The sequence below is a fragment of the Sylvia atricapilla genome, chromosome Z, assembly GCF_009819655.1.
Source record: "Sylvia atricapilla isolate bSylAtr1 chromosome Z, bSylAtr1.pri, whole genome shotgun sequence".
NCBI lineage: Eukaryota > Metazoa > Chordata > Aves > Passeriformes > Sylviidae > Sylvia > Sylvia atricapilla.
The window spans coordinates 65,172,760-65,190,298 of NC_089174.1; positions in this window are offsets into that span (position 1 = coordinate 65,172,760).

Consider the following 17,539-nt stretch of genomic DNA (forward strand, 5'->3'; position numbering starts at 1 on the left):
AAAAAATCACTGATAAAAAGGTTTCCTCTTTAGCAAGAAGTAATAATCAAATTAAAGGCCATGGAGTACTCTTGATTGCTAATAACACTTGTGAGTTTAAAAGGAGGTGTTATTTCAAGTTACTGAGTATAACTTTTTTTTTTTTTTCTTTTCTTTTTTCCCAGACCATTTATAATCTGAAGAAATCATTAAAGGTAGAAGCTAAATCTTTATATCTGTTTCTTTGGATGGTGAATCAGGGTTGATTCCCTTCATTTAGTCTCTTGAACTGGGTTGTTTGTCATGTCATAATTAAAGAAAAAACCAGGACAAATAGATGGTTCTTTGCTGTGAACATTTCATTCTCAGAAAAAGGGAATTGCATTACAAGCAAAGCAGTACACAAACAGTGATTACCTCAGTCTCCTGCATATTTCTTTACAAAGTGTTTTTGGAAGATATTACACCTTGGAAAGTCAGCTTATTCTTGAGGGAACCGTACTCTATTATAAAAATTTGTAGCAGACAAGTAATACTGTATCACAGGTAATTAAAATACTTTGTAGATGGGAAAAATTCATTAAAGGGTTGGTGAATCCTATTTGGTGTATCATGGACAACCTAAGCAATTTATAAATGGGCCAATGCTACTAATCTTAAATAAATCTTATGAAACCAAAGAAAGCATTTAAGCCAGTTAATCAAAAGAAGCCAGTCAAGCAGTTGTCTTGAGGCAAGTAAATCAATGAATATCAAGAACCTTAAATCTGTTATAAATCCCATTACTTATCTTTGTTTACCAAATTGTAACTTCAGCGCCCTGTCCAGGAATATATATTGTAAAAAAGCTGACATTCTGGTACAACTGTTCAAAAAGAATTTAAATTAAGTGCCGTTGCAAAACTTTCCTGCTGCACATCACATTTTCAAATGTCACATCAGTGATGTCATCACATGGTAGGAATAATGCTGAGTTATTGAATACTGCTGCTTTATTTTGAGTTGTACTGTCTTTTGTTCTCAGTCCTTCTTCTTAGGCCTCTGGTTGCTGAAAACTCCCAGGAGTGAACTGGAAAAGCTGTTGGCCATACTATAAAGCTGAACTGTAGAAGAGTTGCCTCTTTATTTCATAGGATTTTATAACCTTCTCTCTTACTTTAGGCAGGGAAAAATGTGTATCTCTTTCAGGCTTCACTGAATTCAAAATCAGCTCTTTTCATCTACTCCTTAACACCTCCATGGCTTTAGAAACATAGCTCAGGTCCAAGTCAATTTAATACGTATGTATGACACTTCTAACTGGCTTTTGTATGTATGTGTATCTGGAAAGAAGGACTCAGACTTCCTATAGAGGTAAGGTTTTAAATTTTGCATTTATTTCAGCCACTTAGTTACATGAGGCTCAGTACAATCTGAAATTCTGTTTCAATATAACTTGCAGTTAACTTACATTGTTATAAAAAATAAGGGAACAGTCTAACATTTTTCATAAAAAATCTTCTAAGACTTGGTTTTCAAGAGAGCTTTACAAATTGTATGACCAATTGCATGAAAAAAGCACTTCTGTTTAACTTATTAACCTGTGTATACAAGCTTGATCTCTTTTATTTTTTCTTTGATTTCCTATTTGGTAAGGAAGGCTATAGCTATAACATCAGTTGCTAGCAAGAACAGTGGTTCAACTTTTCTGCTAACTTGATCAGAACATCTAAGAATTTTGTTAAAACACACTAAGCCTAAAAGAATAAGCAGAACTAGGAAGGAACACTACGTTTTATTCAGAAGCGTACATTTCTGCTCTGCCTGAACAATGGCCATGACAAACTCTCTTTTTTCAGCCTAATCGTCAGCATACCTTAATGAGTACATTCAGTGCTAAAAAAACAAATACATAGTCTTGCTGAAATATTCATCTGGTATTGTAGACACTACAGAAAAGCACACAGTCTTATATTTGAAAGGTTTCCTGTTAATAACCAGTCATTTAACAAGTGCAGTTCCTCTCTGTCCATGAGGCTGGATATGACTTCTGAAAGCTTTGCAAGTCAAGGTAAGGCAAGATTTTATGGTCCTAAATTGTTTGCCTCCCAAAATCACACAGTGAACAGTCACTTATTTCTCTGAGGGAAATAAATAAGCCTTTGAAAGCCACTAAGTAAAGACAAACTCTATACAAGTTTAGGTATTCAAGGTATCTGGACACAATCTTCCCTTGGAAGGTACCCCCCTGAAGAAACCAACCTTTCCTTATTGACCGGCAGGAAAGTTCATCTCTCTTGTCTTCAGCTGTGTGGATTTAGCATCTCATTGGATTTGTCAGCCAAGGTGGCCCCTGTGTCAGATAGGCAGCTGAAGGGCATTGTGCTTTGGTTAGCTTCGTGTCATGTGTCAAACAAATGACAAATGTCACAAGGGATAAAAACATCCTGCATTCACTACTGGGGGAACCTGTGAGGCTAGTTTAGAGTACGCTCCTTTCTCTTAGGTAATAAAGCATGGTAAAATTAATGCAAATTTTATTTTACAATACCCAACTCAGTTACTGTTAAAGGTTAGGCTCATACCATGTGCAAACTAAAATATTAGATTTATACATAGATGTCTCAGAAGAATTTTAGTATTACATGGTTATCAGGAGATCAAAACAAAGAAGCATCTATAAGAATAAGAGAAAACACATTTAATATGGAAGTAATTGCCTTCTCCTCTAAAGCTTTTCAAAATATGCTTCTGAAGGTTCATAAGTTTAGAGCATTTTTAGAAGAAAACATGTTCAATAAGAAATTGTCAGGAAGACTTGATTTTTATTTCAACAAGAAGTTTTTTTTTAGAGTGTGGAATGAGAGTTGTTTATGATATATTCTGTTAACATATCCCTACATTACTCTTTGCTCTTTACATTTTTGAAAGTCAGGATTCTTTCTAAAGCATATTTTATAAAAATCTGTTTTTGCAAGATTATGATAATGTCTCTACCAGCTGGATGTCTAGTACAAGGAGTCTTGTTCTTTGAGGAGACATTCATGCTAGTATCTTGATTCTTGACCAAATGGCTCCTAGTTCTATAACTGCATTGCATTTGCAACTTTATAATTATGGGCTTTTACTTAATATTCTATACAAAGCAAAAAAAATATAATGCTTATAGCAATTCTAGCCTAAACTCCAGTTTAAATCTACTAAAAAGACGTTAATGATTTTCTTTTTGAGAGTGTTTTTTTTTAATAGGTGCTATAAAATATTCAATGTTTATAAATATGTTGCCAAGAATAGCTGAAGACAGTGAAAGCTAAAACATGTTATAATTATACAAGCTGATTTTCAGACTTCATATAATACTAGCCGTTCTATAGCCTGTGGTATTATTCTCCTCTAACATGTACAGCTGATTCTTGGATGAAAGAAATAGCACTAGAATGGACTATTTTTAATTAGCTTGAATATTTGAATAGCCTGAATATTTTAGTAAAATACACACTCAGATAATTTTAAACCTATTTTAAATATGTGACATTTAAATCAATTAAACAGTTATCTTAAAATTTTCTGGCAAGCTACTAACTAGCCAGAGTAAATTCTGCTAATAATATATTCCAATGCTACCTACAGGTATTCAAGGATCAGCAGTCATTGCATGCCCCTTTTAGAATTCTGTTCTACTTCAGGATAGTGCCACAGCCATAAAGCAGTGTCTTCCAGAGTATAAGTTCTAACCATTTTAGTTATTTAAGTATCTATTCAAAAACAAGGAAAAATTACATTTTATGTTTTTTGACATTTGAAAATTTTCATGCATTCTCCCCTTGGATGGAATGAAATACATACTAAAAGGAATAGAATATCTTGGAGATATAAAGGTGATGATTTTCTTTCTGGGCATAAAGATGGAATAGAGGTAGCTAGAGGGGAGGAAGAATACTAAAACTTTTTGTTTCTTTTTTGTGTATATAAAGAAGACGCTATTTCAAAAAGTCGTTTTGGTTTTTTAATGCTTTTAGTGTCTGACTCAGAAAAAGAGCCACCAGTACATATGGGAACTTAAACAGATATGCCACCAATAATGATATACCTAGAAATACCTTTTCCTCTTGTATATATGTACCTGATATTATCTGAAGCATTCAAAAATGTGTTTGTGTACAGCAGCACTATAATAGGATTTTGTGAATTGTTCTTATCTAAGCGTTATATATGCATCCAGAGGGAAAACTTTACTTTAAGCAGGTACATTATCAGAAAATAACAATCTAGGGCATAAGCATCCCAAGTGTGCACCTTTTTTGTGGTGTCAAACAAAGCACACAATACACATATTTTTCCATTATTTTGTGTTTGATTTTTTTTTTTCATTGTTATTATTATGTTAAGCCAACTGTGTTGGATTTGTAAATGGGCTATGACTGTTACGCTATAGCATCTGCTTATCCAAACAAGTCTCTCCTGATAATGGTGCCCAGCAACTCAGGCCATGAAGTGGCAATGAGAGATGAAACAAAAGGTATATATCTGCCAGTGGCCACAGGTTTCACCTCAGGCTGATTTACATGAATGCAATAAGCAATTCAGCATAAAAGAGTTGTTTTCAAAAAGCTTTTTCCAACAGGAGAACATGAATATAATCCCCCAAGCTGTCCAAAAATTAAGATCAGGGACGCAATGGTTGTTTCTGTTAAAAGGCACATTCCTGTGAGAGCAATGCACTGGAAACCAGAAGAAGCAGGAATCAGCAATGAAAGTAGGCAAAGGTAGCAAACATTATTCCTATCTTTGCTATGTACAAGAAACTTTTTTTTTAACTTCAGCACTTCTGCACAGCAGAGTTATGTGTATATTCCCAGCAGCAGAAGACAGGCTGAGGAAATTTTCGTCAAAAGAAAGTTTGCAGGACTGAAGCACAAAGAAAATAAAAATTGATCTAATCACTAAGATGAGAGAAAACCACATTTTTTACAGAGCTTATGGGTAGGCAATTACCATTTTCTTGGTGACAATGTCTATGTTAATCAGCTTTCCACCTGAACTTGTAATAGAGGCAAAGAAAGTTTATTAGAATCAACCCTTTAAGTGAGTAATTTCTGTGAATTCCAATTACCAGATGCCAAAATCTTCTTAATCCAGATGGTGAAAGAAAAGAGATATAGAGGGATTTTGGTGACCAAAAGTGGAAAAGATTCCATCAATGCTACAACGCTCTTGCTACAAAAAATCTTCTGCTTGATTTGAACCACTATCAAAACCTCACTGTGACATTACTTTTCATTAGTTGTACGGGCAAGATTTCCTCTTTTCAGAGGGCAGATTGAACCCTTCTGCAAACCAATGGGTACATTTAGTGTTAGCAGTAAAATAGAAGGTTCCCAATGTTTGAGAAAGAATCCTTTTTTTCCCAGACATCTAAAGCAAAGAAAGCAGAGACTCCGTGTCACACTTTCAAGAGCTACCTATTTCACTGCATGATAAGAGTGTTTATACTCACTCATTCCTCAAACTCATGAAAATTAACAAGATTCACTGAAGCTGCAATGGAGAAAGCTATATATTTTCTGGACAGGATACCTTTCTACTTCAGTCTCTTATTCCACCTGGCTGTAACTAATATTTTACTTTTTTTGGATGGTCTTTCAGATTTCACTTGGCATAGTAAATTCCTGGTAAACCTGCAACATTACTACAGCAGTTCCCATGCTAGAAGTCCCCACTTAGGAGAAAATGTTTTATACTCCGCCTCTCCCTTTGCAGTGAAACGTTTGGGAAGCACCATGAAGCAGCTACACATGGGCTGGTAAGAAGTAATTTGACACCTTTACACCAAGCAGATAGAGGAGTAATTGGAGCCCTGGTTTTTCAAGCTCCCTTGATGGCTCAGTCCTGAGATTGAGAATAAAACATGCAGGTAATTTATTACTTTTAATGTATTGGGTTTTTTCTGAAGGGGAACTTATATTCCCACATGCTGGTTTTAGGTACTTAACATATCTGCCCATCCAAAAGAGGAGTTAAATTTTTGTGGTGAATTCCAGAAATTAAATTCTTTGTATGTGATGAGATGGGCTGCAGTCAAACAGCCCTCAAAACATGATGACAATAGCTGGCATGAATCACTGGCTCTGGAGAGCAGAAGCACCTTGAGTACTTCCAATGCATGTTGATAAGTCTTCTGTAGTCTATAAGGTAGTCTGGCTACTACAGGTTTTGACTCCATGACCCACATTCATTGCACAGTAGCACCAATGCCTCTGTCCATTGACTTCAGTAACTTTCCAAGTAATTGTTTTCCAAGTTGAGTAAAATCTGCAGAGTGTGATCACTTGTTTGTAAAGCTACTAAGTGCTTTTCAGTGAAGTTGTAACATAGCTAATATAAATGATGCAACAGAGATATCTATTTATATTTCAAACTGATACTGTAAATAGTTAAGATCCCATTTAATGCATTGCAAAGTTAGGTAACATGAAAAACAATCTGATAACAGACAGGCTTTCAAATCCATTATGTGCATTTGAATATTGCATCCTAAATGTCCATCATTATTACAGGATTTTATATGAGAGTACAAATATATAGGACTTAAAAAAACCCTACACTGAATAAAAAGACAGTAATAAAATAGAAGCTTGCTGAGTTTCTTCTTTGACTACTCTTTCTTCTTCCTTTTAATCTTTATTTGACACTTTATTAAAAGTCCAGAGCTCAAGATTTCAACCCCTGGTTAATCACCACTTAATCATTTGGCATAAGTTAAAGACATATCTCTGCTGCATTGGTTTTCCCCCTGTACTACTCTCCTGATTAACCATCAGACACTGTTTCCTTTTCCCAATTATATCTCTAATTTAGATGTGGTCAATCCACCTTCTAAAATACTGCCATACTATAGATACTAAAAAATTATATGGAAACATGTCTCATCCTTTGAACAGGTGCCACCCTAAATTATGTTATGAACTCCAGAGCAAGGATACAGACACGGACTGGGAAAACCTTGGTGTTTAATCCTGCTCACACACCTAAAACCCTAAACTTTAGGGAGGCTCTTTGTACCAGAATCTATGTAGTGACTAAGCTGGAGAATCTGGGAAGTCGTGTGAGACTGTGTATTGTTTTCAAAATTGGACAATTACACTTTTGAGTAATTGTTCACAAATACCTACTTAGTGCTGACCGCAACTAATTGATGGATGTCAGGAACCATGTTTCCCCACAGTACTGCAGGAGTAGGGCTGGAACCAGTTTTCTTTCCACCTAACTTTTGCTGCCATCTCTGCATGCCACTTCTCTCTCATGTGAGACGCAGAATTAATTTCAGCAAGCAATGTGTGATCAGGAATGTAGGAAATCTTTGAGCCAAGATGGATGCTTGACATAATGAGCTGTACAATGACACCATGGAATTTGTCAACTGTGATCACCACTAGGGCGCTGAGAGTTTGGGATATTTTCTGTAAACACACACATCTTAATTTTTCCCATGTGTTTTGCAACCCCGTATGGTGGAAGGCTTTTCACACTTTTAGCCTGCAGACTTTTATTGAGTGTGGAAGCAGAGTTTATAAATAGGACTTATCTTTTTTTCTTTTAATGCAATTTAGATCTCATTTTAACAGAGTTTATAAACAAGCTGCATTTGTTCTTTTTATTGGCCCAAAAGAGCTGCTGTCTATCAAGCATTCCTGTTTACATGATCTCCTTTGGTAAGCCATGCTTAGAGACCTTCTGTGGGTTATCAGTAGCTGTTATATAAATAACAGCATATTGGATAAAATCTGTGATATTATTTCATGTGTGTTTTCTTCCCTTACACTGAAGTTCTCTTGTAAGCAGTGGCCCAGAACCAGATCCATTCACCTCTAAAATGTCTCCAAAGTCCTTTTTACAGACACTGTTTTAAATCCTGGCAGACAATGCCCCAGGGTTGCACAGATCATATGCTGGCTATCTGTAGACGATTGCATTTCAGCCATAATGAATTAAGTGATTTCTTTCTTCAAAAAGCAGGAGATGTTTGACAGAAAAGCTAAAAAACATAGTGCCAAAGTGGGAGGTCTGTGCTGTCAAGAGGTGTCAAACTGACAGAACTGGAGACCTAAACCTTCTGTTCCCCTACAGCAAAAAACAGATTTCAAGCCACGTCACATACTAGAGGCACTGGCAATGGAAGAATTCATGTATGTTAGCCACAATATAAAGGCACCAGATGTAGAGACGTGAGGAGATTTTAGTTACCATCTCAATTCCAGTCTCAACTTTAGAGATCTAGAATTTAGTTCCTCAGAACTTTATCTAATACTGCACCTTTTATTTCCATAACACTCTCCAGTGCTTATCCTCAGTGCTCATTCAAACACAGGATTTTGATTCCAAAGCCACTGAAGATTCTACTTTTCATTCCCCAAACATTTCCCAATTATATAAATGAAATAAAACGTTCAGCACATGTTTAACTCCATCTTTTAGAAGTAGTAAATGTTCAGATTCCTTAAAGGGCACAGCCCAAGTTAAACATATGTTTAGACAGGATCCTGACTCATTTGTTGCCCTGCATGTTGCGGCTCAATGAAAAATAACAACAACAACAAAAAGAAATCCTAATTGTAATTCTGATTTTGGGCTACTAATTTATTGAAATATTTATAAACAAAGACATGGTGGTATTCAATTATTTAAGAAACAAACTGGTTGTAGAAATTTCACAGAGATGTGAGGTCCTCGTGTTATAAATAACCAGGTCAGGAAATTATATTAACTCCTTGAATGCCTTTATTGAAAAAGGGGAAGCTCGAGGGACAGTCTATACCACTGCTCCTCCACCAAGGAGAAGATCTGTCTTGCTCCTGCCACTGCCCTTGATCCTGCCAAGCCACCCCAGAGCCGAGAGCTCTCCCCCACGAGGGTTCTCAGGGACTCCATTAGGCCTCTCTATCCAGAGGTGTCCCTTCTTCCAGGTACTCCCCAAATTACAGTAGGATGTAGGAAACTGTTCATAGATACCCCAGGATATTGCTAATTCAGTGTTTTCTCCTGTGGGTCCGAATTCCACGGCAGCTTGTCCTGGCCAAGGACTTCTGTTGTCCGTTTGGTCCTAACTCACAGGACCAAAGCCTTATGGGAGTCTCGGTGATTTCCATGAGGGCGGTGACAGCAGTTTGACGGGCAGGGCAGGCACTGCCAGGAAGCAGGAACTGGAGCAGACAGGGGACAAGCGGAAAGAGCAGCAGAGGCTCAGTTTGAGGTAAGGGGCATACAACACAAGGGTAAGAAATTGGGGTGTGGAGTACAAATATTTGAGGGAAGGTAAGGGGCATACAACATAAGGGGTAAGAAACTGGGGTCTGGGGTACAAATAGCATACAAGTTACCATGGATACTTGGTGCACCTGACATACAGCAACCAAGCTTTTAACACTGTGAACAGCAACATGCAACCAGGAGTCCCCTAATTTTATTCACTTCACTTGGACTTGTGCAAGAGACAAACTTGGCCCACTTTCCTCTGACTAATATATACAGTACAGAAAGAGAAAGGGGAAGGAAAAGGCACTTTCTTTCCCAACAGGAACATATGATATTAAGAAAACTGAAAACTACATTTCTAAAATTGTTTCCATTTCAGCATTCTTCTGCCTATGGAGAATCAATATGCCAGAAGAGCATAGCCTATAACATTAATATTACAGAATAAAATTTGGTTTTGATGGATTGATGGCACATTTTCTTAAGGCCATGCAATAACGAATACAATCTTTTTTCCAGATAGCCTATCTTTCCCCTCTCCCTGCACAGAGGATGTAGAGAATAATATGATACCACTTGTCTGTATATAGAAACATCAGTTATTAGGCACCAAGAACTTTGACTAGGATGCATGTCCTCCCCCATATATCCAATTGAAACAGGGAAATCAGAATACAGGAAAATGCTGTTGTTTGCTCTGTTTCAGTTTCAGAAAGCCAGTCAATCAAGAAAGATTGGCTGATGTCATGGTGGCTGATAATTCCGAGGAAACTTAACTTTGTCCTAACTACACAGTCCCTAGACAGGCTGAGCTTAAAAGCAAATCCATGTACACCCTGACTTCAACACGTGGTTTTACATCATGTCACACTTGCTTTTCTTTCTGAATCAGCAACAACTAGTAAGTGCTTCTCTAGTAATTCTGATCTAACACATGGACAGAACAAAAATAATGATTTAGCTATTGTACCAACATATGGTGATTCTTTGCAGGGAGGAAGCATGAGCTGTATTTCTGAGGCATTTCTAAATTCCAATGGCACTGAAAGATGCTTCCAGGATCAGTGGGTATGCACTGAAGTTGTATTTCAAACGTGTGTTTCACTGTCAGACACATTTTTATTCATTTTATTCTTTACTTATGGAAGAAACTTGATTCCACAAGGTCCCTCTTTTATATCCTGTGTCTTTCCCACTTAACAATGATAAAGTCACATGTGATCATCCATCAGTGGGAGAAGAAATGACTGGACCCAGGTAAAAAGATCTTTGTGCAAGGTTCCTATAAATTCTATTCAAATATATGTACAGTGAGGGTTGGTAACAAGGAGAAAACAATTCTGCTCTCTTGGATAAGCCAAATAGGAGAAAAACATGATGTTAGGACATTTATATAATAAGTAGTTTTACTCTGTCATGACACAGTTTATGCAGAATTCAGGAAAAAAGTCTAATCTTTCACTGAATGCCACCTTGTAACAACTCACAGTTTAGAATAATCGTTTTCTTAAATTAAGCATTGGGAGGAGTATTAGTCTTCCTCAATTAAAAACTGTGGGGGCTCTGTCTTAACTCCCTCCAGCATCCTTACTTTCATACAGCTGCTCTGACAGAATCAAAATCAGTGGAAGAAAAAAAAAATAGAAGGGAAAAATCTTCTTGAAGCAAAGTTAAAATCAGTGTGAGTTCAGTTAGAAATCAGAATTTTGAAAGACCAGAGAAATTTTGCCATCCCCTGAGATTCTTGGCTGCTTTATCTAGCATCTCCCAGGATATCTGCTATAAACAGAGCATAATATTGTAGTCATTGATTGCAATTTATTATTATATTCTGAGTGCTGACTGAGGGACTGCATTAGTGCAGAAGACAATGAAACCTGACTCACCCAAAACTTATAATTGTCTTAGAAGAGGCTAACAATATCACCATAAACCTGTTTGTGCTATGTTATTGGTGAAAAACCCAGCTTTTGGCAAACTCTGGAGCACTGGTTTGTGCATGGAGCAGAAAAAGAACTTACCCTTAAGTCCCAAGAGCTTAGAAACTAAAGCTTCCTTAAGAGGACTAGAAGTAAAGCTTAATGCCACAGTATTATGTGTTGATTTGCAATAATATCAGCATTTGCACATTGTAATACGACTTAGGGATATGTTATTGATTTTCTTCCCTAAGCACCCAGTAATCAGCATCTCAGCTGAGGTTTCTCAACCCTTGCATACATTGTGCAGCAAGTCATTGTACCTCCATAGAACTGATACTTGCTTATTTCTTTTTAGGTTATTGCAGCCCCCAGCCTGTGCCAGGTGCTAGCCAAAGAACAAAGCTTAGGAAGTAGCTTTGTAAAAACTCATTATAATGTTTTTGGGGTTTTTTTCCTTCTTTGAATTGAACTGCACCTTTCAACTAGTGAATTCAGCAGAGTTAGCAACTTATACCAAAAATTGGTCCTTTGTTAAACTTCTTCAAGATTTCTTTTCTCCCTTGTCTTGAGTAGTGGGAGATACAGTTTCATCAGTTGGATGTTTAATGAAATTCTCGTAATTCTTTTTTCTTTTCCTTTTCTTTTTCCTCAAGAATAAACAGATGGCTTTGTAGCTAAAAATATGATATAACACACCTCCAGTCAAAGTCTTCTGAAGCATATCTGTTCTTACTTATTTTTCTCTGCAACCATAAATATCCCAAATACTTTACATAAATCATATCTCACTCTCACCGGGAAATGAGGAATAGGATTTTTAGTGGATTAGTTTGTAGGCCTTTCTACTCCTATCCATTTTGACAGAAGTTTGGAAACTCAGAATTAAAAGTCTTCCTATTCTATATAAACTCCTCATTTTGAGCACTTTGTGGACATATTTTTTGCTAAATGGCTATGTATGTTCAGCGAGTAAAATTTTTGCTTTCACTCTGTATTAGATCAATAATTTTATTGTTCTTTTTTTCATTTTCTTTGCAGCTCATAATGCATTTTCAATATCATGCTTTTGTCTAGGACAGCCTGGTTTCTGATGGGACAACCTCATAGGCCCATAACACACTGAAATTGAGATAATCATCAAAGTGAAGTTGTTTATGACCTTGAAAGTTAACTGAAAATTAGATTATTATTTATTTCTTTCTTAGCAAAAAACACACAGGTGCAGCGTACATTTTAATCAAAAATTCTTAAGAGCCAAGCACATTCCTACTTTTAGCCAGTTAATGTGGATGGAGTTAAAGCAACAGAGAAGTTTCTGCTTAGGAAACCCCAAGATCTCACATACCTATACATGTGGTTATTTATTTATTTATTTATTTACTTACTTATTATTGTATTTTTAAGAATCTTTGCATGCACATGAATTTCATGCAATGGGAAATGTTAATCTTATGTTAAAGATAAGGGCTGGAAATATTTTCATCCGGCTTCTATAATTGAGATTTTTTCTATGACCTTTAATAAATCAATTCTTGATGTGTCAGTTTCCCCACTGATCTTTTTTAGCCCATCATGCCTTATGAAAACACAGATAATTTAGCCCCTTTTTTTAATGATGAGAGAGCTGAGATGGTTTGATGCCACTTGGCTACAGTTTAGGTAGTTTTTTATTTGGAGCTGGGGTGAGGAAGAACTTGTTGTCTACGTGTAATTTTTGCCAGAATGGTTTTACACCTTCAGACAAAGCCTCAAGTTAACTGATGATACTTTCATCTAAGGTAGACAGCAAAACTCTTTCCAAAATCTAGCTGCTATACAGTTAAACACATGCCAAATGATTCATTCTTTATTGCAATGGCATCCAAGATTGTTACAAGAACTATGACAGTGTCCAAAACAAAGGATGCACTCCAAATCAATTTAGTGGTGAGGGAAAAAATGGCAGAAATTAAAAGCCTAAGAAATACTCTTACCATCTCCTGGCTATGTTCAGGGATTTCAGAAGGTCTCTGTTTTCATACCAAGAAGCCAACACTTTATCCTTTAACATCTGAACAATGATATAACTCATCAATTATGATACACTTGTCTGTTTCAAGAAAATACATGTTTCAACAGCTTTACTAAAATGCATAGCAGAGGAATTTTGATGTAGGCTCTTCCCACAGCTTCAGGATACCTTCTGTGGTTGGCTTTATAGGCATTTCAAGGAAAACTGTTCTGTTACTAGTGGGACAAATCTGCTTTTCTCTGTCTTTGGAGATACTGGAATCTATATTAAATGTGATGCAGTGATGAGTCAAGGTATGAGTCTCAAGCATTTTAATTTAATAAACCCACAGTGCTAATTGTGCTCACAAAATTATCCAAAATTCTATCATTTTTATTTTGCAGTACTTAATCCATTATGTCAGTGCAGTTTTAAGCTGGGTCTAGAAGGTGATAACTACGATGATAATTCTCTTTTTTTCTCTTTCTTTTTTTTTTTTTTTTTTTTTTTTTTCAAAAATCAATATTATAGTAATTTTCCACCCTTTCTGTTACCTCACCAGATTTTAAATTACTTTTCTGAAGTATTTTTCTTGGATAAAATTAAACCAATTAATGCTGATCTTGACAAGTAATGACACATGCCCTATGAACTAGTAGCTCTTTTTGTGCTCTGAAAGCAGTCCTTCATGAAGCAAAAGTGTTTATTCATTCTTTTAATACTTCTTTCTCCAGGAAATAGAAAACTTAACTACCATGCCTCTTGATACATCAGAAACTTCTTTGTCGAACTTTCAGAATTACTTTCTATCAGATTGTGCCCATTGCTAGTAGATTATGCCACTAGATCTTTTAATTTTTATAGAATTTTTAAATTAGGTTCCCTAAAATTTATCATCAAGCAAAGATCTTGAGTCCCTTCTCAACTCAAATCATATAAATGCATTACCACGTAGGACCCTGGGGACAGGATGGGACATCGAACCAAGCTCTGAGATGTTGCAGTACAAGAACTATTTACACACTGAGTCATAATGAAAGAGATGGAAATGCCTCCAGAAAGGGACCAAGTCACATTGCTTCCTTTCTGTATTTTCAAACCGAAATACAACCTATTTATTTTTTAAAGCTATTTTGGTCATTTCAAAGAAGTGAAGGGTTAGGAAAACAAACCAAGTTGGTCTTCTCTCCAAGGTTTCTGGGGGTTTTCTTCAGTGACAAAAAGAAAAAAAATCTTTTTTTTTTTTTTGGGGTCTACCAGCCAACTTAAAAATCAATTAGTTACACAGGTCTGGTTATTTCTTAGGATTAGCTATCAGACAATGACAATTAGCTATTAGACATGCTTTTTGTTCATTTTTTTCCCCCGTAATAGGACATATCATGGACCACAAAATCACTGAATTTTTGTTTACATTTGTACAGACAAAGCAGCATTATTGGCATCATTCTTTTAGGAGCAGACAAAAAATGTAATAAAAGAGAAGCGAGTCCATCTATATTTTAAAAATATATGTATAACTTCTTGGGAAAAAAAGGGAAGTGATTAAAGATATCCTTAGAATATTCAGCACTTAGTTCTTTTGACTAATCTCAAAGTGAAACTCTTTCAAAGTGAAACACTTTGAAATCTCAAAGTGAAACTTCATTTGACTCCCTCATTCAGTGAGATTCTGTTCAGCCACCATCAAATTCAACTTCTCACACCTTAGTTGGACTATTTTTTTTTTCCCCTGGTAAGAAACTATTTAGAGGCTAAGTTATATCCTACTATCTTCAGGCTGGTCCTGCACAAATAATCTGTATGATCTTTTTCTCTTTCCCTTTTTCCAGTAGCTACAAATTCCTTCTGAAAACCTATTTATTTTTCCTAGAATGTTTCTATGTTGCTGCCTATTAAGTAACCAAGTTTCAATATACTCAAATTACCACTAAACCACAATTAGGATCAGCTGCCAGGTGAAGAAGCAATAACATGGGGGAAAACCATCAGCTCCTACAGACTAGTCCAGCTCCACTGGGTTCAGCGTAAGGATTTTTGGTTACAACAGAGAGGACATCAGTACAAAATCTTCACTGTCGGAAGGCACTCAATAAGAGATACCAGATAATAAAATGCATATTTAAGGAGGGCAAGGAACAAGAGGCAAAGGAACAGATTTAAAAAAAAAAAAATCATCTCTCTGCTGCCACCTGAGCTGTTTGCCACGGAAAAATAACAACTGGTGTACAGAGAAGTTGACAAGGAATACAAGGAAGCACAACTTCTTGTGTGCTGCCTTGGAGTAGTTAATACTCATCAGCAAAGGTCAAGGCCTTAAACAGAAAGGTTATTTCAGGGAATTGTTTGGAATAAAAAGAATCAGTACGGCCCAGAAGCATTAAACTTGGAATTCAAGGGTCAAGGTTTCCAACACCTGAAATTTTACATGTGGTTCAGATGTTGCACTGCTTTCTAATTGCTATAAATCTTGTGGGTTTTTAAGCTGTGCACATGATCTCCTTTCTGCAAGACACAGTTATTCATTACCAGAAACCCAATGTATTGTTAATTTATCTAATGTCTATGGACTGAATTTTGTAATGGGAGTAGACAGTCAAAGATCAGTGATTGGCAGGAATAAACCAGTTTCATTGAATGGGGACAGGGAGAATTTTATTCAAGGAAATGGCAGTGAAACCCATTCTAATAAATAACCAAGCTGTGTTGGCTCAAGCACTTATAATGCCAGTGTCTGTGATAAGCAATGGAAACATTAATACAAAATGTTTCACCATAAATGAATATGGTAGAGTTCAGAATGATATATTGCAGCACAGCCATCCCTACCATGGTATGCTTTTAAAGTGATGCTTATAATCATTTTTATTTTGGTAACAATAGGGGGGGAAAAGAACAGAACAGCAAAAATTGTTATCTGCTAAAAAGCAACTGCAATAGCAAAATTTCCTGATAAGAACTTACATAAGGATTTAGCCACAGTGAGAGAACTGTGCTCAGATACAAATGCAGTTACTAGGAATATGGTTGTGGCTTGTTCATTTCTAATCCTAGCTGTACGTTACAGTCATATGGTGAAAGCAGTCATTTCATGAAATAACTGAAATTTTCAGATATTTCATGAAATGACCAGCATTATGGCTGTTCTACTACACTCTTAGACTGTTTCACTCCATCATTAAATTAGATAACTGGTGTTATTGTGAAAGTCACATTGGTGTGATTTTTATCACTTATATTTAGGCACCTGAATCTAGATGTACAGGTTAATTTAGGCTCTCACATTTATTGAAGAAAAGATGGTATGTCCAGCTGATAAATTAGCTGATGCAAACTTAGCTGGTTTTAGATTAAATAAATCATCCTTTGCAAATACTGTTATCTTTCCCTTAATTATAAAAGAAGTCAAATGTGATAGGTTTGAAGAAAGATGCTTACCCTTTGGTTGATCCTTGTGACTCCCATTCACTGTGTTGCTTAATATTATAAATATTCACAACATCTGTGAAAATTACTTCCATTATGACACACTTGGAGACACTGACTTTTTACACCCTGTGCTCTTTGCCATGGGATATCTGATTGCACTGGATCCATTTGGTCCCTCCTTTTAGCTTACATTTCCCTTTCCCTGTATACCATGTGGGCTACAGGATAGAATTAGTATTATATTCAGAGATTTTTTTTTTTCATTTTGTTTTGATCAGAACAAATAGCATGACACATCTTTCTTTACCCAGTCTGGGACATATATTAAAGCTTTCCACAGTTATGGCTTTACTACAGTCCCTAGACTTAAAAATTTGCCCCTGTTGTGACAGTCAAATTCTAGTGACAGATGAGCGTGTTAAATGCCTTTACTGCCTTGAAGAAATTCTGTCTCATATTCCTAGTAAATGCAGCATTTGTTGGTCCTTCCCCTTGCAGGCCAGAAAAGACTAAGAGCCTGTCTTTCTAACTGCTTCCCTGGGAAGTGAAAAGTTCTGTCTTCAGACAGCCATGATGAAGTGGTACCATTCACAGCGAAGACAATATTAGTTGAAGTATGGATGTGGTGAATGTCCATGAAGTTATATGACAGGTTCACTCTTTACTAACGAGAATCTGAGAGGAGCCAAGGGATTCTGCACATCAGATTAGGACTGTCCAGTATGGTTCTGATAGAACAGAGAGACTGGAAACTACAACTCAAAGCAAGTTTCATGGCTGTGACTGAATAGCAAGGGAGATTCAATTCTGGGGTTTTCTGGGCCCTAGGAGAAAGGCAAAGCAGGCACCTGCACCATAAAAGAGAGCGTGATTCTCCAAGAGACTGGATACTGATACTGTTAAAAAAGCAGTCCTTACTCCAGGGAAATGCCTCATTTAAATGGTTAGGGTTAAAGTTTTGGATGAGGCTAAAGATCACCTGCAAGTT